The sequence below is a fragment of the Portunus trituberculatus genome, chromosome 38 (assembly GCF_017591435.1).
Source record: "Portunus trituberculatus isolate SZX2019 chromosome 38, ASM1759143v1, whole genome shotgun sequence".
Classification (NCBI taxonomy): domain Eukaryota; kingdom Metazoa; phylum Arthropoda; class Malacostraca; order Decapoda; family Portunidae; genus Portunus; species Portunus trituberculatus.
In genome coordinates this window covers 18,079,409-18,106,310 of record NC_059292.1, presented here as the reverse complement: position 1 = coordinate 18,106,310, position 26,902 = coordinate 18,079,409, and the positions used below count along the sequence as shown (strand labels likewise).

At 38.5% G+C, this 26,902-nt stretch overlaps 1 protein-coding gene across 2 annotated transcripts in view; it reads right to left on the bottom strand.

Moving 5' to 3' along the window:
• LOC123514971 (vacuolar protein sorting-associated protein 54-like) overlaps positions 1-26,902 on the bottom strand; it is a 250,921-nt gene that overhangs the window by 44,503 nt on the left and 179,516 nt on the right. The gene's annotated exons all lie outside the window — the stretch shown is intronic.

The following is a 26,902-nucleotide window of genomic DNA, read 5'->3' as shown; positions in this document are numbered from 1 at the left end:
AGGTTGAGTAGCTGCACAGATTGATAGCAGGATTTGGTGATTTTGTATGGCATTAGAGTGTGTGTGAAAAATAGTGTTGTGCTTAGGATCATCACATGGGTATAAAGGAAAATCCTCAGTGGAAGTTGCAGAGATTATTCTTTTCTATTATTACTGATGAAGATTTTTGTTTTGAATATTAATGGCCCTGTGGGAAATGTGGCAGTGTAGTACTGCATTATGGAGTTCAAAGTTCATATCACTTATTTTGCAAAAACAACTGTAAATTATTAATTTCATACACTTCCTTAAGGAAGGGAGCAGGCCAGCAATTTATTGGCACCATATCACTGCATTGGTATGTGGTATGTACGTTGCTTCCCAAAGGTTTCCATAAATTAGAAGTGAAACAGTGCACATGAACAATCTATTAATAGTGGTATTCAGGATTCTGTCCTGTCACCCACTCTCTTTCTATTATTCATTAATGACCTTTTCAACCAAACTTCTTGCTCTATCCACTCATACGTTGATGATACCACCCTACATCTTTCCACGTCCTTTCAGAGATGACCAACCTTTCAGGAAGTCAACAGATCATGCAGGGACACCACAGAACACCTGACTTCTGATTATTCTAAGATTTCCGATTGGGGCAGAGAAAATCTAGTAGTTTTCAGTGCCTCAAAACTCAATTCCTCCATCTATCCTCGGTCTGTCCTTTACTCATAATCTTAACTGGAAACTTCACATCTCATATCTTGCTAAAACAGTTTCTATGAAGTTGGGCGTTCTGAGGCGTCTCCGACAGTTTTTCTTGCCCCTCCAACTGCTAACTCTGTACAAGGACCTTATCCATCCTTGTATGGAATACTCTTCTCATGTTTGGGATTCCACTCACACAGTTTTATTAGAGAGGGTGGAATCAAAAGCTTTTTGTCTCATCAACTCCCCTCCTCTGACTGACTATCTTCAGCCTCTTTCTCACTGCCAAAATGTTGCATCTCTTTCTATCTTTTATCACTATTTTCATGCGAACTGTTCTACTGATCCTGCTAACTGCATTCCTCCCCTACTCCTGTGGCATCGCTGCATTAGGATTTCTTCTTCCTCTCATCCTTATTCAGCCCAACTCTTTAATGCAAGAGTTAACCAGTTTTCTCAATCATTCATACCTTTCACTTGTAAAATCTGGAACTCTGTACCTGGTTCTGCATTTCCAGGTGGAATCAAAAGCTTTTTGTCTCATCAACTCCCCTCCTCTGACTGATTGTCTTCAACCTCTTTCTCACTGCCGAAATATTGCATCTCTTTTTATCTTTTAGCGCTACTTTCATGCTAACTGCTCTACTGATCTTGCTAACTGCATGCCTCCCCTCCTCCTGTGGCTCTGCTCCACAAGATTTTCTTCTTCCTCTCATCCCCATTCTGTCCAACTCTCTAATGAAAGAGTTAACCAGTATTCTAAATCATTCATACCTTTGACTGGTAAACTCTGGAACTCCCTACCTGCTTCCTACAACTTGACTTTTTTTAAACGAGAGGTGTCAAGACATTTGTCCCTGAATTTGGTCAGCTCATGTCTTTTACAGAACTGGCAACACAGTGGGCCTTTTATTTTCCATATTTAGTTGCCCATGGCCAGCATTCCCTCCTGCATAAAAAAAAAAAAAACAGTTCACTCTGTACCATTACTTCAGCTATTTTTGCCAGCCTGTACTACCAGGTATATATACAGTAGAGACTCAATACTCAAACTTAATTAATTCCAAATGGCTGTTCAAATATCAAAAAGTTTGACTATCGATACCTATAAATCAGGTAATTCATTCTATCTTAGCAAAACCTCGAATTTATAAAAATTTCAATGTATTTTCTTTTTATAATTTTGATTTGTACATGCCGTAAGTGAAGGCTGGTGATGGATAACTTGGAAGATGAGGGAAAAAGCGTGGGGAGGAGGAGGATGGTCGTAGGAGGACTAGTCACCATCCATGAAAACGTCTTTGTAATGTTTCTCCTGGTGGGATTCCTGTGAATCCACTAGTGGAGGGCTGTGGCTCACTAAAACTTGTACTCTCATCAGATTCCTTATTTTCATCACCAGTAAGCCTCTTTGGTGCCATCATAATTTTCTAAATGAAAAATTACCAATAGAATTCAGAAGAATGTTGTTTTTCTCAAGAGTGCAGCAGGATGCGCATGGGCATTTGGTATACCAGATAACCGGAAATACCGGTAATACGATATCAGAACAGGACAGTGGCAGGTGCGAGAATAACCACTATTAAGCCTTTGGTGTTAATTTAAGTTTATAATTGAAAAACTACAAACAGAATGCACAAGAATGTTATTCTGACGACCATGGCAGCATAACTTCACATCTCATCTCTTGCTAAAACAGCTTCTATGAAGTTAGGCATTCTGAGGCATCTCCACCAGTTTTTCTCAGCCCTCCAACTGCTAACTCTGTACAAGGACCTTATCTTCCCCTGTATGTAATACTCTTCGCATGTTTGGAGGAACTCCAGTCACAGTTTTACTAGATAGGGTAGAATCAAAAGCTATTCGTCTCATCAACTCCCCTTCTCTGACTGACTGTCTTCAGCCTCTTTCTCACCACCGAAATGTTGCATCTCTTTCTGCCTTTTATCACTATTTTCATGCTACCTGTTCTACTGATCTTGCTAACTGCATGCCTCCTTTCCTCTAATGGCCTCGCTGCACAAGGCTTTCTTCTTCCTCTCATCCCTATTTTGTCCAACTCTCTAACACAAGAGTTAACCTGTACAGCGTCAGCAGATCTGAGACTTTGTGATTTCACCAGTGCTGGCCACATTATGGATTTTTTTTTTTTTTTTGTTAAACCAGTCTTAAATGATGTGAAACAAATGAAAATGACAGTCATTCCTCCCAGAACTGAATGTATGTGGTATTAATTGGTGCGAGATGTTTTGAGCTAAGGTTAGCGACTTAGCAAAGCCTTATGTGACTAGTTTATTCGCTTCCTCGTTTCTCACCAGTCGATCCCCGAGTTAGACACATGCATAATATCATTCCTGAGTTGAAAGAAAAACAACATGTCATGTTTTGCTGTTTGGGAGTGTTTGTGGATAAAAATAGACACGAGATATCGCGAGGGAGTGTTGCCTTTAACGGTGCAAATATTTTCCGAGTAATATGTACTTGTTTTTCCTTATAACAAAGCGATTGGAAAATTCTTATTTATGTCATACAAAGTTTTCACTACCACAATATAAGTTACCAAAAACATCTGAAATGGTGAGAGTAAATAATGGAAATTACACTACATTCATATTAGCGGAGTTGAGGCGTCCGTTTACCACTACACTGAGCTGAAGGCAGCAGAAACTGCTAAAGTTCAGATATGTAATAAATGAATACAGGAAGCATTCATGTTAGCAGGGACGAGGAGGATGCATGAGCAATGTCTACAGTACATGATGGCAGTATAATGGTAGGTTTTAAGAACGCAATACCTCCGAAAACACGAGGAAGCTCGCCGATGTATCTCGTACGTCTCTGACGCCCGGTTCGCTCAGAGTAGCCGACGTATCTCGTACGTCTCTGACGCTGTACGGGTTAACCAGTACTCTTAATCATTCATACCTTCTTTCACTGATAAACTCTGGAACTTCCTCCCTGCATCTGTATCTCTGACTTCCTACGACTTGTATTTTTTAAGAGGGAGGTATTGAGGCATTTGCTCCCTAATTTTGGCTGACACTTTTCTTCTTTGTAGATAGCATGGACCAATTGGGCCTTTTTTTTATCTTTTCTTTTATCTTTGTCCTTGGCTGACCCTCTTCCTTACACACACAAAAAAAAAAAAAATAGAAATAACTAGCAGAGGAAAGAGAGGGAGAGGCCAGAGAGCATTTGTTTACAACTACATGTGTGGACATTCAACTATTTTTTTGAGTACTAAATCAAACTCTTGCGTTCGACTATTGAAAAGTTCTACTATTTAGACATTCAAGTATTGAATCTCCACTATATATATATATATATATATATATATATATATATATATATATATATATATATATATATACAGGCAACCCCCATTTAATGAAGGTTCACACGACGAAATTTCACTACAACGAAGGTTTCGTTTTACTACCATCTCGTTTAACGAACACTAAACTGGTTTTAACGAAGTTTTATCCAGGTAATTTTTTCCAAGTTTGAAAGCCCCGTCGTATCACGCAAGCCGACAAGCTTTTAAATACACCAGGAGCCACAAATACTAAGGCTTGCCTCAGGAGAAATCCTAGGACACCTGTAGAATCAAGATCAAGATCAAAATCAAGATCAAGCTTCGTGGACAACACACGCATCACTCACTCCCATAACAGCGTCAGCAGCAGCTCGTCTTCACTCGCTCAACTTACCACCGAAAGGCCCTGCAATGTTACCTAACGTTCCTAAGAAGACCAGGAAGTCTCTTACTCTCGAAGTGAAGCTGGATATTATTCACAGACACAAGAGAGGTGAGAAAACTATAGCATTGCTGGCCACCATCTTGACTCCATATACTGTCTCTACTATTTTCAAGTCAGCAGACTCTATCAAGAAGGCTGGTGAGACTGTATCTTCCTTGCAAGCTAAAAGAACCACCTGAACTCGTGACTCTACAGTGGATAAAATGGAAAGTCTTGTGGAAATGTGGTACATAAATTTTGTATGCGGTATGATGATGAGCCCTTTGTTTACATTCCACAGGTTGCCAGTTAGTGTCTTTCCCATTTCACTCTCCCTCCCTTCATAAATTTAAGATCATCAACATTATAAAGTTACGTACATACATACATTAGTGTACATTATAATGACTTGAATTAAATTTAACAGCCTAAATGTTAAAACTTCATAATTTTTACTTTCATTAAATCTTTCACTGTACTATGATGCACAAACGCTTTGCTTACTCTCAATGGAATTTCAAGTCAGGGGTTAAACTCGTTATAATCGGTTCGCTTAACGAAGTTTCGCTTAACGAGTGTTTTAGAACATAACCCTTCGTTAAGCGGGAGTTGCCTGTATATATATATATATATATATATATATATATATATATATATATATATATATATATATATATATATATATGCAACCCCCGTTTAACAAAGGGGTTCGTTCTAAAAACACTTCGTTAACCGAAACTTCGTTAAGCGAACCGATTATAACAAGTTTAACCCTGATTTGAACTTCCATTGAGAGTAAGCAAAGGAGAGTGCATCATAGTACAGTAAAAGGTTTAATGAAAGTAAGAATTATGAAGTTAAACATTTAGGTAGTTTAATTTAAGTCATTATAATGTACACTACTACACTACTAATGTACAACTATCTACTCGACATAACCTTCCAGACAACTATCCTCTCTTCTTCAATAACACTCAACTTCCCCTCTCCTCTACATTAAACACACTCGGTCTATCCTTCACTAAAAATCTAAACTGGAAATTTCACATCTCTACTCTTGCTAAATCAGCTTCCAAGAAGTTAGGTGTCCTGTGGCGTCTTCGTCCATTTTTCTCTCCCTCCCAGCTGCTTGCTATGTACAAAGGCCTCATCCGCCCATGTATGGAGTATGGCTCTCATGTCTGGGGGGGATCCACACACAGCTTTACTAAACAAGGTGGAATCTAAAGCTTTTCGTCTTATCAACTCTTCTCCTCTAACTGACTGTCTTGATTCTTTAAGTCACCGCCGCAATGTTGCATCTTTATCTGTCTTCTACCGCTGTTTTCATGCTGTCTGCTCTTCTGAACTTGCTAACTGCTTGCCTTCCCCCCTCCTGCGGCCTCGCTGCACAAGACTCTCTACTTCTTCTCATCCCTATTCTGTCCATCTTCCTAATGCAAGAGTTAACCAGTATCTTCACTCCTTCATTCCCTACACTGGTAAACTCTGGAACTCTCTACCTGTGTCTGTATTTCCACCTGCCTATGACTTAAACTCTTTCAAAAGAGGAGTGTCAAGACACCTCTTACGTTAACTGGACCCTCCTTTTAGATTTTTTTTGTTTTTTCTTTCTCCTACTTTCCTCTAAACAGGGCCTGGCAACCAGCGGGATTTTTTTTTTTTTTTCAAACACTGTTTTCCCTTGGCCAGTGCCCTTGTAATGTAAAAAAAAAAAAAAAAAAAAAAAAATGTATGTATGTAACTTCATAATGTTGATGATCTTAACTTTATGAAGGGAGGGAGAGTGAAACGGGAAAGACACTAACCGGCAACCTGTGGAATGTAAACAAAGTGCGCATCATTGTACTGCATACAAAACTTATGTACCACATTTCCACAAGGCTTTCCATTTTATCCATTGTAGAGTCAAGAGTTCAGGTGGTTCTTTTAGCTTGCAAGGAAGATACGGTCTCACCAGCCTCCTTAATAGAGTCTGCTGACTTGAAAATAGAGACAGTATAATATGGAGTCAAGATAGTGGCCAGCACTGCTATAGTTTTCTGGCCTCTCTCATGTCTGTGAATAATATCTAGCTTCATTTGGAGAGTAAGAGACTTCCTGGTCTTCTTACGAATAGGCCAACTGCAGGGCGTTTTGGTGGTAAGTTGAGCTAGGGAAGACAAGCTGCTGCTGAGGCTGTTATGTTTTGACTGGGGAGTGAGTGTTGCGCCTGTTGTCCACGAGAGGCTTGATCTTGATCTTGATCTTTATTCTATAGGTGTCCCAGGATTTTTCCTGAGGCAGGCCTTAGTACCAAAACCTCCTGGTCTATTCAAAAGCCTGTCAGCTTGCGTGATATGGTGGGGCTTTCAAATTTGGAAAAAAATTACCTGGATAAAACTTCGTTAAAGCAAGTTTGATGTTTGTTAAACGAGCAGATGGTAGTAAAATGAAACCTTCATTGTAGCGAAATTTCGTTGTGTGAATCTTCGTTAAACCAGGGTTGCCTGTATATATATATATATATATATATATATATATATATATATATATATATATATATATATATATTACGTCTGCTCCCCAGGGATTATGACGCTCCACAGGGTCCCCACTACTATATTTCACAGCAGCCGCAACACTCAGGTTCTTTCTGCTGAAAGTGTGCAAACTCAAACCAGACTGCCATCCCCCACGGCGTCACAGCTGCCCTGAGAGGTGACGAGACACTCCGCTCTCACTCGTAGCCTAATAAGGATTTGGTAATGACGCCAGCATGCACCAATCACTTCCCTGGGCCTTGCACACCCAGCCCCTAGTAGTAGACAAATAATACTACAGAAATAGAGGTCGGTAGCAGTGTTTAACTTCCCCCACTGCTAGGGAATCTCCTTAGCACTCCTTCTCCTCCTGACAGCAAACCAAGAAGAAATTATAGATAGTGTATAAGTTATGTGTTAAGGCCGAAGCCTTAATACTCCAGAGAGAAACCGCCCACAAGGACAATTCCACCCACTTCTCTACGGGAGTATTAATGCCTTTCCATGTCTTGTACTCAAGCTGTAAGTGCCCACAGACTGGGACAAGATGCGTGGTGTATAGTACTGTATTATTTAATGCAATAGATGCTTGCCAGCACCTGTCAAAACTGACTCTCCGTGCCTACATCTTACTACAAGACACGATGCATTTTCCACATCCGGTGGCATACACAAGCTCAGCTACTAATTCCGGGTGGCAACCAGCCACGCAGGGAGTCAAGATATGTGTAGCTAACAGGTCGTACAGACGATGACTGCACGACGACTGGATAACAGCACGAAGCTTCCCACCAAACAACCAGTGTTTGTGGCTAAGGCCACTATAATCAATATACTACAAGAAACTACACAAAACGATGGTGGTGGCACACAGCCGCCCACCAAACCACACTGGTGACCACAGCCACCTAAATACAACGAGCGGGACGATACAACATACTCGTACAGCGCCCCTCTGCGTCATCACTCAACACGGGGGATGAACGCAAAGCCTGGGAATATGCAGCCAAATCCACTACACTTTCCCCTGGAACAACAAACCCATTTCTTCACACTGTCACGGCCAAACCAGCAGCAAACCAGCTACTCCAAAAGAAGGGAAAAACTCCCAGACCGAGACTGTTGAGCATTCAGAACAGCCTAGCCACACGTCTCAACACTGTGCCAGGAAACCAAGAGCACGCGTGTCTAACTCTGCTAAAAGCTGGCTAGGTACTGCGCCACACCTGCCAGGCCCAGCGAGATCACGAGAACAAAGAAGGGGAGGGTGGCCGCGCTGCAGAATAGCCACAGGCTCGTAGCTGGGGCCGCCCCACAACACAAATTAGTAAGAAATTAAAGGAGGGAATAAGGTGGGGCCCTCACAAAAAAAAAAAAATATATATATATATATATATATATATATATATATATATATATATATATATATATATATATATATATATATATATATATATATATATATATATATATATATATATATATATATATATATATATATATATATATATATATATATATATATATATATATATATATATATATATATATATATATATATATATATATATATATATATATATATATATATATATATATATATATATATATATATATATATATATATATATATATATATATATATATATATATATATATATATATATATATATATATATATATATATTACTAAAAAAAAAAAAAAAAATATATATATATATATATATATATATATATATATATATATATATATATATATATATATATATATTAATAATTCACTATCACTCAGTGCCACGGAGTCAAGGTTATCCTCGTGGCATGAGCGTATATGAATACTAAGATATGATATCCATTATAGCAGTCAATAGTGGAGTGAAAACATAAACATCATGATGAAAGTAACACAAAAGCAAAAGGGTCACAAGAAGAAGAAGCGGCCGAGTGGCCACGAGTCTCCCGTTTCGTGTGTGACTCATCTCATCTCTGATTTATTTTTTGGTATTCCATGTAAGATTTCAATTTATGCATTACAAAACAATCCTTTCTTGGGGGCAAGGTTTGTAAAAGGCTAATAGAAATGTTGTTTTGTGAACACAAATGCATTACATAAGACAGTAACACCACCTGGAGAGGTGGTGTTCCCAGCAACCCCAGAGCAACCTGATAGCAACCTTGTCACCGTCCCTCCACGCGTTCATGGATGCCATTTCGCTGCAAAAGGTTGCTCTGATGCAGTTAAAGATTCTTGGATCGAGCTCTAGGAGCGCTAGAGACAGTGGCAAGGAGCCAGCCAATCACAGCGAAACTACCGCGTTCGGTCCCTCACCTGGCAAATTCAAACCCAGAAAATTCGCTAAAACGGATGTGGTTGTACGTTATGCGGATTTTTTTTATCTAAATTTATATAATACGTTAAACCGGAAATTCGTCAACCGAACGTTCGTTAAGCGAAGTATTACTGTGTGTATATATATATATATATATATATATATATATATACAGTAAGGTCTCGGTTTATGTCAGAGTTACGTTCCTGAAACATAACGTAAGTTGATTTTGTACGTAACTCGATTTTCCGTACATTTCAGAGCATATTATAGAGTTTTCAACCAATCATTGTTTATGGTCATGCAGGTAAGTTAAATGTTATATTGTTATATTATTTACAACTATGTAGGAATATGAAACACAAGCTTGTTTTTGTTGTTGATTAGGGCCACGAACGCAAAGGACTACAGGTTGCAGAGATGGGTGGACGCCTGAGGCCGCCAGGAGGGTGGGCAGGTCGAATGTTGTGACGCCCAGGGCGGACAGCTGGGAGCGTAGTGCAGTGTGGTGGAAGTAGAAGCGTGGGCAGCGGGACAGAAAATGCAATGGGAAAGGGCAATAGGGATCAGCAGACAGGCGCAGACGGTGCAAGTCAGCTACGAGTGTTGTGTGGCCCAGGCGAAGGTTCCGGAGTTGTTATTGTTGTGATGGGTGTGCGAGCCCTCAATGTTGTCAACCTCCCCGTTGTCATGGTAACGGGCTTCCCATTTTCTTCTTCCCTCACTCACACACAGCTGCTGCCTCCCTTCTCATGTCTTTTAATTATGTCCTCTTTTTCTTGTAGCATAATGGTTTTCCTTTTCTTAGCATCACTGCTGTCACTAAGAAATTTTCTCTTTGGTGACATTGAGCAAGATACTAAGAACTTGAGTCAGTAAACGCCAGGGGCGATGGTGTGGTGGAACTGAGGCAGGGTGTTATTGTATTCAAGCGTGAGGCAGGCGGTGTGGCGGGCAACCACCAACAATAACAATAAATCCCGCACTTAACGATTTATAAATTTTCAATTTTTTTAATCTTAAATTGCCTTATAGTGGACTGACGTAACTACGAATTTGACGTAACTCGAGACCGACGTAACCCGGGACTTTACTGTATATACATGTATATATATATATATATATATATATATATATATATATATATATATATATATATATATATATATATATAGGCAACCCCCCTTAACAAAAGGGTTACGTTCCTAAAACACTTCGTTAAGCGAAACTTCGTTAAGCGAACCGATTATAACAAGTTTAACCCCTGATTTGAACTTCCAGTGAGAGTAAGCAAAGCGAGAGTGCATCATAGTACAGTAAAAGGTTTAATGAAAGTTAAAATTATTAAGTTAAACATTTAGGTAGTATAATTTAAGTCATTATAATGTACACTAATGTATGTATGTACGTAACTTTATAATGTTGATGATCTTAACTTTATGAAAGGAGGGAGAGTGAAGCGGGAAATACACTAACCGGCAACCTGTGGAATGTAAACAAAGTGTGCATCATTGTACCGCATACAAAACTTATGTACCACATTTCCACAAGGTTTTCCATTTTATCCATTGTACAGTCACAAGTTCAGATGGTTCTTTTAGCTTTCAAGGAAAATGCTGTCTCACCAGCCTTCTTAATAAAGTCTGCTGACTTGAAAATATTAGACAGTAGATGGAGTCAAGATGGTGGCAAGCAATGTTATTAGTTTTCTTGCCTCTCTCTTGTCTGTGAATAATACCCAGCTTCAATTCGAGAGTAAGACACTTCCTTGTCTTCTTAGGAATGTTAGGCCACATTGCAGGACGTTTTGGTGGTAAGTTGAACTAGGGAAGATGAGCTTCTGGTGACGCTGTTATGTTTTGACTGGGGAGTGAGTGGTGCACGTGATCTTGATCTTGATCTTGATGCTACAGGTGACGCAGAATTTCGTCTGAGTCAGGCCTTTGTATCGGCAGTGCCTGTGTTGTCCATAACAAGCTTGATCTTGATCTTTATTCTACAGGTGTCTCAGGATTTCTCCTGAGGCAGACATTAGTACCAGCAGCTCCTGGTGTATTCAAAAGCCTGTCAGCTTGCATGATACGGTGGGGCTTTCAAATTTGGAAAAAAAAATTACCTAGATAAAACTTCGTTAAAGCGAGTTTGGTGTTCGTTAAACGAGATGGTAGTAAAATGAAACCTTCGTTGTAGCGAAATTTCGTTGTGTAAACCTTCGTTAAACGGGGGTTACCTGTAAATGAAATTTTGAACGACAACTTTTGCAAAGTGTTTACAAAGGAGGAACATTTTATGGGAGGAAGGCCTACGAAAATAAAGCAAATGCAGGACATCATGGTTACTAAGGAAGATGTAAGGAAAATTATAAGCAATCTGGATATTAATAAATCAATGGGGCCTGATGGCATATCTGGGAGGTTGCTAAATGAATGTAAGGATCAATTGTTGAACCCCGTATTTGATATTGTGGAAACCTCCATACGAACAGGATTAGTCCCGAAAGAGTGGAAAAGAGCTGACATTGTGCCTATATATAAGAATGGTAGTAGAATGGAACCGCTAAATTATAGACCAGTATCGTTGACTAGTATATTGTGCAAGGTATGTGAAGAAGTAATTAAAGCTAAGTGGAGTGAGTATCTAGAAAGTGAAAACATTCTGAGTGAAAGGCAGTTTGGTTTCAGAAAAGGAAGATCGTGCGTATCCAATTTATTATGTTTTTATTCAAGAGTGACTGACATACTACAACATAGAGAGGGATGGGTGGATGCTATCTACCTGGACTTGAGAAAGGCCTTTGATAAAGTACCACACAATAGACTGATGTGGAAACTAAAGATGATTGGAGGAGTAAATGATAAACTAGCAAAATGGATGGAAAATTACTTAATGGGAAGAGAAATGAGAACAGTGGTGAGAGGAAGGAAGTCTGAGTGGAAGAAGGTAACCAGTGGAGTTCCACAAGGGTCAGTGCTGGATCCCATCATGTTTTTGATTTATGTTAATGATATGCCAGTAGGAATTGACAGTTACATGAACATGTTTGCGGACAATACTAAAATTATGAGGAGAGTAAAGAATGTGGAAGATTGTAACAAGTTACAGGAAGATCTTGATAAAATATATGAGTGGAGTAAGGAGTGGCAGATGGAATTTAATATAGACAAGACCCATGTTATGAAAATGGGAAGAAGTAGATACAGACCAAACTGGGATTACAGGCTGGGTGATGAGAAAATTAAAGAGACCAATGAGGAGAAAGACTTAGGAGTAACCGTGCAAAACACCTTGTCACCGGAGAAACACATTAACAAGATTTTTGGGAAAACATACAACATGCTTCAAAATATTGGCCTTGCATTCCACTACCTAGATGAAGGAATGATGAAGAAGATATTATGTACCTTAATAAGACCCCAGTTAGAATATGCAGCATGTGTCTGGTCACCGCATATGAAGAAAAATGTAAAGAAGGTGGAAAGGGTACAGAGGCTGGCAACAAGGATGGTACCAGGACTCAGGGAGTTAGACTATGAGGAAAGACTGAGGAAGCTGGGGCTGACCACATTAGAAGAGAGAAGAACAAGAGGAGACATGATAACTATGTATAAATTGGTGAACAAGATTGACATACTGGACAGAGAGTTGATAAAGGTGACCACAAGTAATCATCTCCGAGGACATGGAAAAAGCTAATAAAGGACATCTGTCTAAATGACGTGAGAAATTACAGTTTCCGCATCGTAGCATTGATAAGTGGAATAAACTGAGCAGTGATGTCGTTGACGCGTGTGTGTCAATCAGATGAAAGAGAGATATGACAGGAATGGACAAGGAGACAAGACACAGAGAGCTTAGCTTGGGCCCTGTAATACACAAATAGGTAAATACACACAAATATACACAAATACACACACACACACACACACACACACACACACACACACACACACACACACACACACACACACACACACACACACACACACACACACATGCCTTTATCTCTTCATGTGAAGAGATGAAGGCTAAACTCATGGAAATGGAGATAAAAATATCCGAAGGGGACTTGAGGAAGGAGGAATGCCTTAATCTAATTGATACCAGGATGAAAGAAGTGAACCATGAACATCAGGAGATACAAAGATCGTTTAGGGAGATAGTAAAAAAGCAGAAAGAGGAAAATAAAGGGATTACACAGAGGGAAATGGTAAAAGCAATAAAGGAAAATGAGTATGTGGTGAGAGATATGGCTGAAAAGAAAAAATGTGTGAACATAATAGGATTGCAGGAGGAAACTAACAGGAACTGGCAAGATAGGACGGATAAGGAAAATGACAGGATTAAGTCTTTACTGAATAAGACCTCAGTAGACGAAGAGGGCCTATATGCTGAGGTAGAAGAAATTGTAAGATTAGGAGCTTTCGAGGAAGGCAAGAATAGACCATTAAAATTGAAATTAAAGTCTCAGGTGGCAGCTGAGGCCTTGCTGAGGATGGCTTGGAAACTTAAGTACTCTGAGGAAACTAAAACAATTTACATAAGAAGAAATATGTCACACGATGAACGAATGAAAATGAAAGAGCTTGTAACTGAAGTGAGAGAGAAGAATGACGAAAGAACAGAGGAGGAAAAGACCAAGTTTTTTTTGGAGGATGAGAAATGGGAGGCTAAAGAAGTGGTGGATAAAACAGACGGAATAGACATTACATGGAAGAAAGAGACTAGGAATGGAATACAAGTGACTTACATGAATATAGATGGATTTCTGTCTAAGAGGCTAGAATGTATGGATTACCTAAGAAATAATGAACCGGACATAATGTGTGTGGTGGAAACAAAGCTAAGGCCCGAAATAAAGCTAGATTGGTTTGTTGTAACACTACAAAGTATGGAGAATTGATAGAAAAAATAAAGGAGGTGGTGGTATAATGGTTCTTACTAAGGAAGATCTGATAGTGAAAGAGGTGAACTATAGTAAGAGAAATGAGGAAGTGATAAGTATGCTTATAACAGATGGTAAGAGGGACATTAATATTATAACACTATACATACCACCCAGAACCAGTGCTTGGGAATATGAACAGTATCAAATGGTGATGAGAAATACTCTAGACAGAATGAAGCAAGAACTCATCAGAAAGGATAGAGTGATGATAGTCAGGGACTTTAATTGTAAAGAAATAGTGTGGGAGGACTACGAAGTGGTGAACAGTGGTGAGTGGGCAGAGGAATTGTTAAATGTAGCAACAAATAACTTGATGACACAGTGGGTGAGATCACCAACAAGGTGCAGGGGACAAAATGTTGCAGCAAGGTTGGATTTGGTATTTACCAGGGGCATCTCTCTAAAAGAGGAAATTCAACATGAATGTCCCTTGGGGAAAAGCAATCATGATGTCCTAAGCTTTGAGCTGGAAACGGAATTAAGCACGTATAAGATTGTGGAACGCAAGGAGGAAAAATTAAATTATATCAGAGCGAATTATAACCATATAAGGGAGTTCTTTAATGAAATTGACTGGTCCATGGTATACCAGGAAAGGGATATGCAATTGTAATACGATAAATTTATGGATTTATATAACTCTGCTGTGGAAAAGTTTGTGCCATATCACAGAGAGAGGACTTTAAATAATAAACAGTGGTTTAATAGAATTTATGAAGAAGCAAAAAGGTACAAAGAAAAGGCATGGAAGAAATTTAAGAAAAACAGTGATGTATTATCAAGAGAAGTTTACAAAACAGCAAGGAATAGATATGTTGAAGTAAGAAGAACAGCACAGAAGGAATATGAACAGAGGGTGGTGGAAAACTGTGATAGTGACCCTAAAATGTTTTACAAATTCATAAATGGAAAACTGAATATAAGGGAAGCAATAGAAAAGGTAAAAAATGGGGAAGAAGTATATGAGGATGCTAGAGATATAGCTGAAATTTTGAACGATAACTTTTGCAAAGTGTTTACAAAGGAGGAGCATTTTATAGGAGAAAGGCCTACGGAAATAAAGCAAATGCAGGACATCATGGTTACTAAGGAAGATGTATGGAAAATTATAAGCAATAAGGATATTAAATCAATGGGGCCTGATGGCATATCTGGGAGGTTGCTAAAAGAATGTAAGGATCAATTGTTGAACCTCGTATTTGATATTGTGGAAACCTCCATACGAACAGGAATAGTCCCGAAAGAGTGGAAAAGACCTGACATTGTGCCTATATATAAGAATGGTAGAAGAATGGAACTGCTAAATTATAGACCAGTATCGTTGACTAGTATATTGTGCAAGGTATGTGAAGAAGTAATTAAAGCTAAGTGGAGTGAGTATCTAGAAAGTGAAAACATTCTGAGTGAAAGACAGTTTGCTTTCAGGAAAGGAAGATCGTGCGTATCCAATTTATTATGTTTTTATTCAAGAGTGACTAACATACTACAACATAGAGAGGGATGGGTGGATGCTATCTACCTGGACTTGAGAAAGGCCTTTGATAAAGTACCACACAATAGACTATTGTGGAAACTAAAGAAGATTGGAGGAGTAAATGATAAACTAGCAAAATGGATGGAAAATTATTTAGGGGAAGAGAAATGAGAACAGTGGTGAGAGGAAGGAAGTCCAAGTGGAAGAAGGTAACCAGTGGAGTTCCACAAGGGTCAGTGCTTGGTCCCATCATGTTTTTGATTTATGTTAATGATATGCCAGTAGGAATTGACAGTTACATGAACATGTTTGCGGACGATACTAAAATTATGAGGAGAGTAAAGAATGTGGAAGATTGTAACAAGTTACAGGAAGATCTTGATAAAATATATGAGTGGAGTAAAGAGTGGCAGATGGAATTTAATATAGACAAGACCCATGTTATATAAATGGGAAGAAGTAGATACAGACCAAACACGGATTACAGGCTGGGTGATGAGAAAATTAAAGAGACCAATGAGGAGAAAGACTTAGGAGTAACCGTGCAAAACACTTTGTCACCGGAGAAACGCATTAACAAGATATTTGGGAAAACATATAACATGCTTCAAAATATTGGCCTTGCATTCCACTACCTAGATGGAGGAATGATGAAGAAGATATTATGTACCTTAATAAGACCCCAGTTAGAATATGAAGGAGTGACTGGTCACCTCATATGAAGAAAAATGTGAAGGTGGAAAGGGTACAGAGGCTGGCAACAAGGATGGTATCAGGATTCAGGGAGTTAGACTATGAGGAAAGACTGAGGAAAATGGGGCTGACCACATTAGAAGAGAGAAGAACAAGAGGAGACATGATAACTATGTATAAATTGGTGAACAAGATTGACATACTGGACAGAGAGTTGATAAAGGTGACCATAAGTAATCATTTCCGGGGACATGGAAAAAAATTAATAAAAGACATCTGTCTAAATGACGTGAGAAAATACAGTTTCCCGCATTGTAGTATTGATAAGTGGAATAAACTGAGCAGTGATGTCGTTGACGCGGTGTGTGTCAATCAGATGAAAGAGAGATATGACAGAAGTGGACAAGGAGACAAGACACAGAGAGCTTAGCTAAGGCCCTGTAATACACAAATAGGTAAATACAGAATCAAACAAAAAACACAGAAACATACTGAGGATTGAGAAACAACACACAAAAACAAACTGGAGAGCGGATGTGCCTCCTTCAGAGTATGAAACAATGAAGAACTAGTACAAAAGGGCAACCAGAGCGAGTGAACGAGTGTACAGAGTGAACGTAGCCTGGTGGCGTGTACATAAGAGTGATCGGAGGTGTTGGAATCTCCACACTCCAAACGACAGCGCAGAATCCACACAAAGACCAGATAAATAGCAAACGATCCTACCACACACAAAAAGCTAAGGCCTGAGAGTGACCAAAAACATGCCAGGAAGAGTGAAATGAAATGGATAGACCAGTAAGAAATAAGTTACCAAATTCAAAATATGCCGATGAGGCCCAGGGAGCAAAACCAAAAGTAACCATTCAAAATATGAGTCCATCTTCAACAGGGGCAACAATGCAAGGAAGATTGGTAATGCTAGAAAAGAAATTTGAGGAGTTGGTGGAGGAATTAAAAGTTCAGAGGAGTGAGGAGGAGTAGGATAGAGAATTCTGCAAGGCTTTGAAGGAAAGAGTCAAGAGACTAAAGAAAAATGAAAAACGATTGGTGGATGAGAATGCACACTTGAGAGTGGAGGTTGAAAAATATAAGAGACGGTTGGAGGAGAAAATGGAGAAAGTCGTAAAGGAGAAAGATGACTTTAAGGAAATGATCAGTGAGCAAAGTGAAAGGTTTAAAGGGAGGGAACTGAAGAAAACACAATGGACTGAGTTGAGGGAAGCTGAGATGGTTGGATTACAAGAAATAATTAAAGATCAGTTGAATGAAGACAAAAAAAGAAAGGTCTAAGGAACTGGTTAAATAGCAGAAAAGAAGAAGAGTGTGTTAATATTTGGAAGGAAAGAACAAAATATAACATATAAGCCTAAGAGAATTAAAGAAGAATTAAAAACGGTAAGAGATCTGTTTAAAAATCTAAATGATGATGAAAAAAAAGACCTACAAGAAGTGGAAGAGATCCATAGACTGGGTCCATATAAGGAGGGAGTAAGGAGACCAATTAAAGTAGTACTGAAGTCACAACAATCTGCGGAGGACATTTCATATAGAACATCAAAATTAAGAGAAGTAAAAGGTTGTAAAGAGGTGTGCGTAAGAAAAAATAGAAATGAGGAAGAGGGGAGAAGATATAAGGAATTGTTGGAAGAAGCGAAAAGGAAAAATGATGAACGGTCTGAAGAGGAAAAAGAAAAGTTTTTTTGGAGTGTTATAAGAAAGAGAGTCAGAAAATGGTATGTGGAAAGAAGGAATGCGGAGGAACCCCGAGAGGAGCAGTGGGTGGACCGTAATGTATACTAATATAGATGGGATACTGTCAAGTAGATTAGAATTGCAAGACTATGTGATGGTGGAGAAGCCTGATATAGTGTGTTTGACTGAGACAAAATTACATGAAAAACAAAGATAAATTTGGATATTAAATATAATATATGGAGAAAGGATAGAGAGGGTAAAGGTGGAGAAGGAGTTATGATTATGACGAAGAAGGAGATAAATGTGGATAAGGTTTAGTATGGGAAGAACAACGCAGAAGTGATAAGCATAAGGTTAAAAAGTGATGGAAAAGAATTAATAATATGTACCTCCTAAAACAAATTCTTGGACATTAAGGGAATACGACAATATGATCAAGGATACTTTACAGAGTTTGGAAAGTGTATTAACTGGAAAAAGAAAGGTGATACTAGTAGAAGATTTTAATTGTAAAGAAGTGGATTCGGAAAATCTAGTAAGTGGTGTTGGAGAGGAAGCATGGGGAGAGAGATTCCTTAATCTAATGATAGAAAATATGATGGAACAGAGGGTGAAAGAAAATACTAGATATAAAGGAGATGATGAACCGGTTAGACTGGATTTGGTGTTAACACGAGAAGTGTACCTATATGGGGATATACAATATAAATGTCCATTGGGGAAGAGTGATTATGTGGTTATCGAAATGCAGATGGCAATAACACAGCGAAGGAGAGATGAGACATACAGGAGTGGTAGATTGAATTATAGAAAGATGGACACAGAAAATTTGAAAAATGATTTTTATAAAATATTATAAAGAAGGAGTTATGAAATTTGTACCAAAGTATAAACCGAGAGAGGAAGGAAGAAAGAATTAGTTTAATGCAACTAAAGAAAAGAGAGATGTGGCTTGGAAAAGATGGAAAAAGAGGAGAAATATACTAAATAAGGAGAATTATAGAGTGGCGAGAAATTAGTATGTGAGAGTAAGGAGGGAGGAAGAAAGAAAATTTGAAAAAGATATTGTAGACAAGAGTAAGGAACATTCAAAATTATTTTACAGGTTCATAAATGGTAAACTTAAAAAGAGAGTCCATTGAAAGATTAAAAGGAGAGCAAGGGATAGTAGATGACCCTAAGAATATCGCAGAATTGCTAAATAATAGGTTTCAACAAGTATTTACTAAAGAAACAATGTTTGTAAAGCCTCAAAATGTAGAAGGAAATGTGCACATGGATGACATTGAGATACCTAAAAGGAGTTATATAAAATGTTGGAGGAACTTAAAGATGATAAAGCGATGGGACCAGATGAAGTTTCAGACAAATTATTGAAGGAATGTAGAGAAGAATTCATAGATCCATTATATGATATTATAAGGTGTTCATTAGAAACAGGGGAAGTACCGGTAGAGTGGAAAAGAGCTGAAGTGGTGCCCATTTATAAGGGAGGCAGTAAGGAAGAGCCTCTTAACTATAGACCTCTGTCTTTAACAAGTGTGGTCGGTAAGATTTGTGAGAGGGTGATATTGGATACGGTTCCTGGAGGATCATAAGTTATTATCGGATCATCAATTTGGCTTTAGAAAAGGGAGGTCATGTGTAACAAATCTACTGAGCTTTTATTCGAGAGTGGTTGACAAAATACAAGAGAGAGAGGGATGGATGGACTGTGTATATTTGGATTTAAAGAAAGCTTTTGACAAGGTACCTCACATGAGACTGCTATGGAAATTAGAGATTTATGGAGGACTGAAGGGAAAAGAGTTAAAGTGGATGGAAAACTACTTGAGATGGAGGGAGATGAGAACGGTAATAAGGGATACAAAGTCGGACTGGTTGGTGGTGGAGAGTGGAGTCCCACAAGGTTCAGTGCTGGCACCAATACTTTTCCTTGTCTATATTAATGATATGTCAGAGGGAGTAAACAGTTATATTAATTTGTTTGCGGATGATGCGAAGTTGTGTAGGTGTGTGAAGAGTGAAGAAGATTGTGAAATTTTACAGGCAGATCTGGATAGGTTTTGGAAGTGGAGCAAGAGGTGGGAGATGGAACTTAATCTGAGCAAAAGTCATGTAATGGAGATGGGGAAGAGTGGAAGATGGCCAAGAGGGTCATATAAGATGGGTGAAGAAGTAGTATTGAAAAAGGTGGAAAAGGAAAAGGATTTGGGAGTGATAATACAAGACCATGGGCAGTTTGAGGCTCATATTGACAAGATGTTTGGAGAAACATATAATTTGATTAGAAATATTGGATTAGCTTTTCAATATATGGATAAAGATATGATGAAGAAATTAATTAGTTCGGTAATTAGACCAAGATTGGAATATGCTGGGGTGGTTTGGTCCCCTTATAAAAAGAAGCATATAAGGAAGTTGGAGAGATTGCAGAGAATGGCAACAAAAATGGTTCCGGAATTGGCAGAAATGACCTATGAGGAGAGATTAAAAAAAATGAATTTGCTTACCTTGGAACAAAGAAGAGAAAGAGGGGATTTAATACAGGTTTGTAAACTGCTAAACGGTTTGGATGAAGTGGATAATTATCAAATGATGTTGAGAGAAGAAAATTTAAACCGAACTACGAGATCACATAGTAAAAAGATAGCCAAGGGAATATGCTTGAAGGATGTGAAGAAATATAGTTTCCCACAGAGATGTGTAGAGATGTGGAATAGTTTGAGTGAAGAGGTGGTGTCACCAAGGAGTGTGCACAGTTTTAAAGGAAAGTTGGATGTGTGTAGATATGGAGACGGGGCCACACGAGTATGATACACAGGCCCTGTAAAATTACAACTAGGTGAATACAACTAGGTGAATACACACACACACACACACACACATACAAAGCTCAATCAAACATACCCAATACGTAAAAAACATCCGTACAGAGGATTCGTGACGGATACACACACACACACACACACACACACACTGATAAAGTTCTATCATACATATATATGGACAAAACATCTGTACAGAAGACTCGTATCATGTAGGATATGCAGAAACATGCACACACACACACACACACACACAGATTGCGAACTACTCCAGGAAGACTTGGACAGAATATGGAAATGGAGCTGTACATGGCAAATGGAGTTCAACACGACAAAATGCAAGAAATTAGAGTTTGGCAAGAGTGAAAGAAGAATCAGGAGTATGTACAAGATAGGAAATGAAGACATAAAAACCAGTCATGAAGAAAAAGACCTTGGGGTGACAATTACCAATGACCTATCGCCAGAGAGACATATAAACAAAATAATTGGAGAAGTATTGAACTTATTGAGGAACATAAGAGTGGCGTTCGTATATTTAGATGAAGAAATGATGAAGAAAATAATTACTGCAATGATAAGACCGAGGCTTGAATATGCAACAATACAGTGGGCTCCGAACTTAAAGAAACACATAAGGAAACTAGAGAAAGTACAGAGGGCTGCAACAAAATGGTGCCTGACTTAAGAGATTTGACTTATGAAGACAGACTGAAAAGAATGCAACTTCCGACCCTGGAAAACAGAAGAGAAAGGGGAGACCTGATAGCAATATACAGAGTGATGATTGGCATGGAAAAATGGATAGGGAAGATCTGTGTATGTGGAATGAAAGAATGTCAAGAGGGCATGGGAAAAACTAAAATGGCCACTTATAGGAGAGATGTGAAAAATATAGCTTCCCTCATAGAAGGGTGGAAGCATGGAATAGTTTAGACGTGGAAGTGATCAACGCAAGGAATATTCATGATTTTAAGAAAAAGCTGGACATTAGTAGATATGGAGACGGGACAGTACGAGCATAGCTCTTTTCCCGTATGTTACAATTAGGTAAATACAATTAGGTAAATACACACACACACACACACACATGTGTCCGTTAATGTCCTACTGTCTCTTAATGTTGAAAGTGAGGGATATGGAGAGTGTTCCCTGAGAGGGGAATGTGGACGGTGATCATTCTGGCCGTAATCAGCTGACAATAACAAAAATGGCGTCCAGGCAAACTAGAGACTTTGAAGGTTTTATTACTACGCCAAAAGGACTGCAGAAACTTGACATGGATGCAAGAATCCAGGCACTGGAAAATAAGTTCCTAAACATTTTGTCAATAGAAGAAAAACTGGATAGAGTTCTGGCCGAGAATGATTCGTTTAAAAAAGAGATCTATTTGTTAACGCTAGCGAATAAAGAGCTATTGAAGGAAAAAGTAGAGATGGAGAAAGAAAACCAACAACTAAGGAAACAATGTGAAGAGATGAAGGTTAACTCATGGAAATGGAGATAAAAATATTCGAAGGGGACTTGAAAAAAGAGGAATGTCTTAATCTAATTGATACCAGGATGAAAGAAGTGAACCATGAACATCAGGAGGTACAAAGGTCATTTAGGGAGATAGTAAAAAAGCAGGAAGAGGAAAATAAAGGGATTACGCAGAGGGAAATGGTAAAGGCACTAAAGGAAAATGAGTATGTGGTGAGATATTGCTGAAAAGAAAAATGTGATCATAATAGGATTGCGGGAGGAAACTAACAGGAACTGGCAGGACAGGAGGGATAAGGAAAATGACAGGATTAAGTCTACTGAACAAGATCTCTGTGGAAGAAGAGGACCTATATGCTGAGGTAGAAGAAAGTGTGAGATTGGGAGCTTTTGAGGAAGGCAAGAATAGACCATTAAAATTGAAATTAAAGTCTCAGGTGGCAGCGGAGGCCTTGTTGAGGAGGGCTTGGAAACTTAAGGACTCTGAGGAAACCCAAACAATTTACATAAGAAGAAATATGTCACAAGATGAGAGAATGAAAATGAAGGAGCTTGTAACTGAAGTGAAAGAGAGGAATGACGAAAGAACAGAGGAGGAAAAGACCAAGTTTTTGGAGGATGAGAAATGGGAGGCTAAAGAAGTGGTGGATAAAACAGACGGAATAGGCATTACATGGAAGAATGAGACTAGGAATGGAATAAAAGTGACTTACACGAACATAGATGGATTTCTGTCTAAGAGGCTAGAATGTATGGATTACCTAAGAAATAACGAACCGGACATAATGTGTGTAGTGGAAACAAAGCTAAGGCCCGAAATAAAGCTAGACTGGTTTGTTGTAAAACACTACAAAGTATGGAGAAATGATAGAAAAATAAAGGAGGTGGTGGTATAATGGTTCTTACTAAGGAAGATCTGATAGTGAAGGAGGTGAACTATAGTAAGAGAAATGAGGAAGTGATAAGTATGCTTATAACAGATGGCAAGAGGGACATTAATATTATAACAGTATACATACCACCCAGAACCAGTGCTTGGGAATATGAACAGTACCAAATGGTGATGAGAAATACTCTAGACAGAATGAAGCAAGAACTCATCAGAAAGGATAGAGTGATGATAGTTGGAGACTTTAATTGCAAAGAAATAGTGTGGGAAGACTACGAAGTGGTGAATGGTGGTGAGTGGGCAGAAGAATTGTTAAAGGTAGCAACAAATAACTTGATGACACAGTGGGTGAGATCACCAACAAGGTGCAGGGGACAAGATGTTGCAGCAAGGTTGGATTTGGTATTTACCAGGGAATCTCTAAAAGAGGAAATTGAACATGAATGTCCCTTGGGAAAAGCGATCATGATGTCCTAAGCTTTGAGCTGGATACAGAATTAAGCACGAATAAGATTGTGGAACGCAGGGAGGAAAAATTAAATTATACTAGGGCAAATTATAACCATATAAGGGAGTTCTTTAATGAAATTGACTGGTCCGTGGTATACCAGGAAAGAGATATGCAATTGAAATACGATAAATTTATGGATTTGTATAACTCTGCTGTGAAAAGTTTGTGCCATATTACAGAAAGAGGACTTTAAATAATAAACAGTGGTTTAATAGAAATTGTGAAGAAGCAAAAAAGAACAAAGAAAAGGCATGGAAGAAACTTAAGAAAAACAGTGATGTATTATCAAGGGAAGGCTACAAAACAGCAAGGAATAGATATGTTGAAGTAAGGAGAACAGCACAGAAGGAATATGAACAGAGGGTGGTGGAAAACTGTGATAGTGACCCAAAAATGTTTTACAAATTCATAAATGGAAAACTAAATAAAAGGGAGGCAATAGAAAAGGTAAAAAATGGGGAAGAAGTATATGAAGATGCTGGAGATATAGCTGAAATTTTGAACGACAACTTTTGCAAAGTGTTTACAAAGGAGGAGCATTTTATGGGAGGAAGGCCTACGGAAATAAAGCAAATGCAGGACATCATGGTTACTAAGGAAGATGTAAGGAAAATTATAAGCAATCTGGATATTAATAAATCAATGGGGCCTGATGGCATATCTGGGAGGTTGCTAAATGAATGTAAGGATCAATTGTTGAACCCCGTATTTGATATTGTGGAAACCTCCATACGAACAGGATTAGTCCCGAAAGAGTGGAAAAGAGCTGACATTGTGCCTATATATAAGAATGGTAGTAGAATGGAACCGCTAAATTATAGACCAGTATCGTTGACTAGTATATTGTGCAAGGTATGTGAAGAAGTAATTAAAGCTAAGTGGAGTGAGTATCTAGAAAGTGAAAACATTCTGAGTGAAAGGCAGTTTGGTTTCAGAAAAGGAAGATCGTGTGTATCCAATTTATTATGTTTTTATTCAAGAGTGACTGACATACTACAACATAGAGAGGGATGGGTGGATGCTATCTACCTGGACTTGAGAAAGGCCTTTGATAAAGTACCACACAATAGACTGATGTGGAAACTAAAGATGATTGGAGGAGTAAATGATAAACTAGCAAAATGGATGGAAAATTACTTAATGGGAAGAGAAATGAGAACAGTGGTGAGAGGAAGGAAGTCCGAGTGGAAGAAGGTAACCAGTGGAGTTCCACAAGGGTCAGTGCTGGGTCCCATCATGTTTTTGATTTATGTTAATGATATGCCAGTAGGAATTGACAGTTACATGAACATGTTTGCGGACGATACTAAAATTATGAGGAGAGTAAAGAATGTGGAAGATTGTAACAAGTTACAGGAAGATCTTGATAAAATATATGAGTGGAGTAAAGAGTGGCAGATGGAATTTAATATAGACAAGACCCATGTTATGAAAATGGGAAGAAGTAGATACAGACCAAACAGGGATTACAGGCTGGGTGATGAGAAAATTAAAGAGACCAATGAGGAGAAAGACTTAGGAGTAACTGCAAAACACTTTGTCACCGGAGAAACACATTAACAAGATTTTTTGGAAAACATACAACATGCTTCAAAATATTGGCCTTGCATTCCACTACCTAGATGAAGGAATGATGAAGATATTATGTACCTTAATAAGACCCCAGTTAGAATATGCAGCATGTGTCTGGTCACCGCATATGAAGAAAAATGTGAAGAAGGTAGAAAGGGTACAGAGGCTGGCAACAAGGATGGTACCAGGACTCAGGGAGTTAGACTATGAGGAAAGACTGAGGAAGCTGGGGCTGACCACATTAGAAGAGAGAAGAACAAGAGGAGACATGATAACTATGTATAAATTGGTGAACAAGATTGACATACTGGATAGAGAGTTGATAAAGGTGACCACAAGTAATCATCTCCGAGGACATGGAAAAAGCTAATAAAGGACATCTGTCTAAATGACGTGAGAAAATACAGTTTCCGCATCGTAGCATTGATAAGTGGAATAAACTGAGCAGTCATGTCGTTGACGCGTGTGTGTCAATCAGATGAAAGAGAGATATGACAGGAATGGACAAGGAAACAGGACACAGAGAGCTTAGCTCGGGCCCTGTAATACACAAATAGGTAAATACAAATACGTAAATACATTTATATATATATATATATATATATATATAGAGAGAGAGAGAGAGAGAGAGAGAGAGAGAGAGAGAGAGAGAGAGAGAGAGAGAGAGAAAGAGAGGAGAGAGCTTGGTACCACTCAGCTCCCAACCCGGACCATACAGTGCACACGACGTGTCACTAGTTCCCCGCACTTTTCAAAGCCCACGAAGTTTTGTAGGCCTATTTCTTGCTCTATTTATTTATTTACAGATTCAAAACTTTGGTATTACTGCATTTTGGATGTTTGCCATTCATGGCATACAATTCAAAATATATTTTTTCTGACATGGGAATGTTTATATTTTAGGCACACCAAAGCATTCAGCAGTTAGGAATTAGCAGTTTAAGGGTTACTAAAAAAGAAGTTAGATATAAATAAAGTACTGATTTAGTCTAGGTTAGTGTTTTTTAAAAGTTATAGTGATGTTTTGGGGGTTCTAGGCTGGAGGTTGGTTCCTAACCCCCCTAATTCTTAAGTATCCTATAGGAAAAATTGCTTTACGATTCGAATAAACACTGATTTGACTGATGAAAAGCTGCCCTAACTCTGTTGAATTGCGAGAATCCCCTGTATATATATATATATATATATATATATATATATATATATATATATATATATATATATAAATATATATATATATATATATGGGCAACCCCCGTTTAACGAAGGTTCACACAACGAAATTTCGCTACAACGAAGGTTTCATTTTATTACCATCTGCTCGTTTAACGAACACCAAACTTGCTTTAACGAAGTTTGATCCAGATAATTTTTTGCAAGTTTGAAAGCCCTGCCGTATCATGCAAGCCGACAAGCTCTTGAATACACCAGGAGCCACAAATACTAAGGCCTGTCTCAGGAAAAATCCTGGGACGCCTGTAGAATCAAGATCAAGATCAAGATCAAGCCTCTCTTGGACAACACACACCACTCA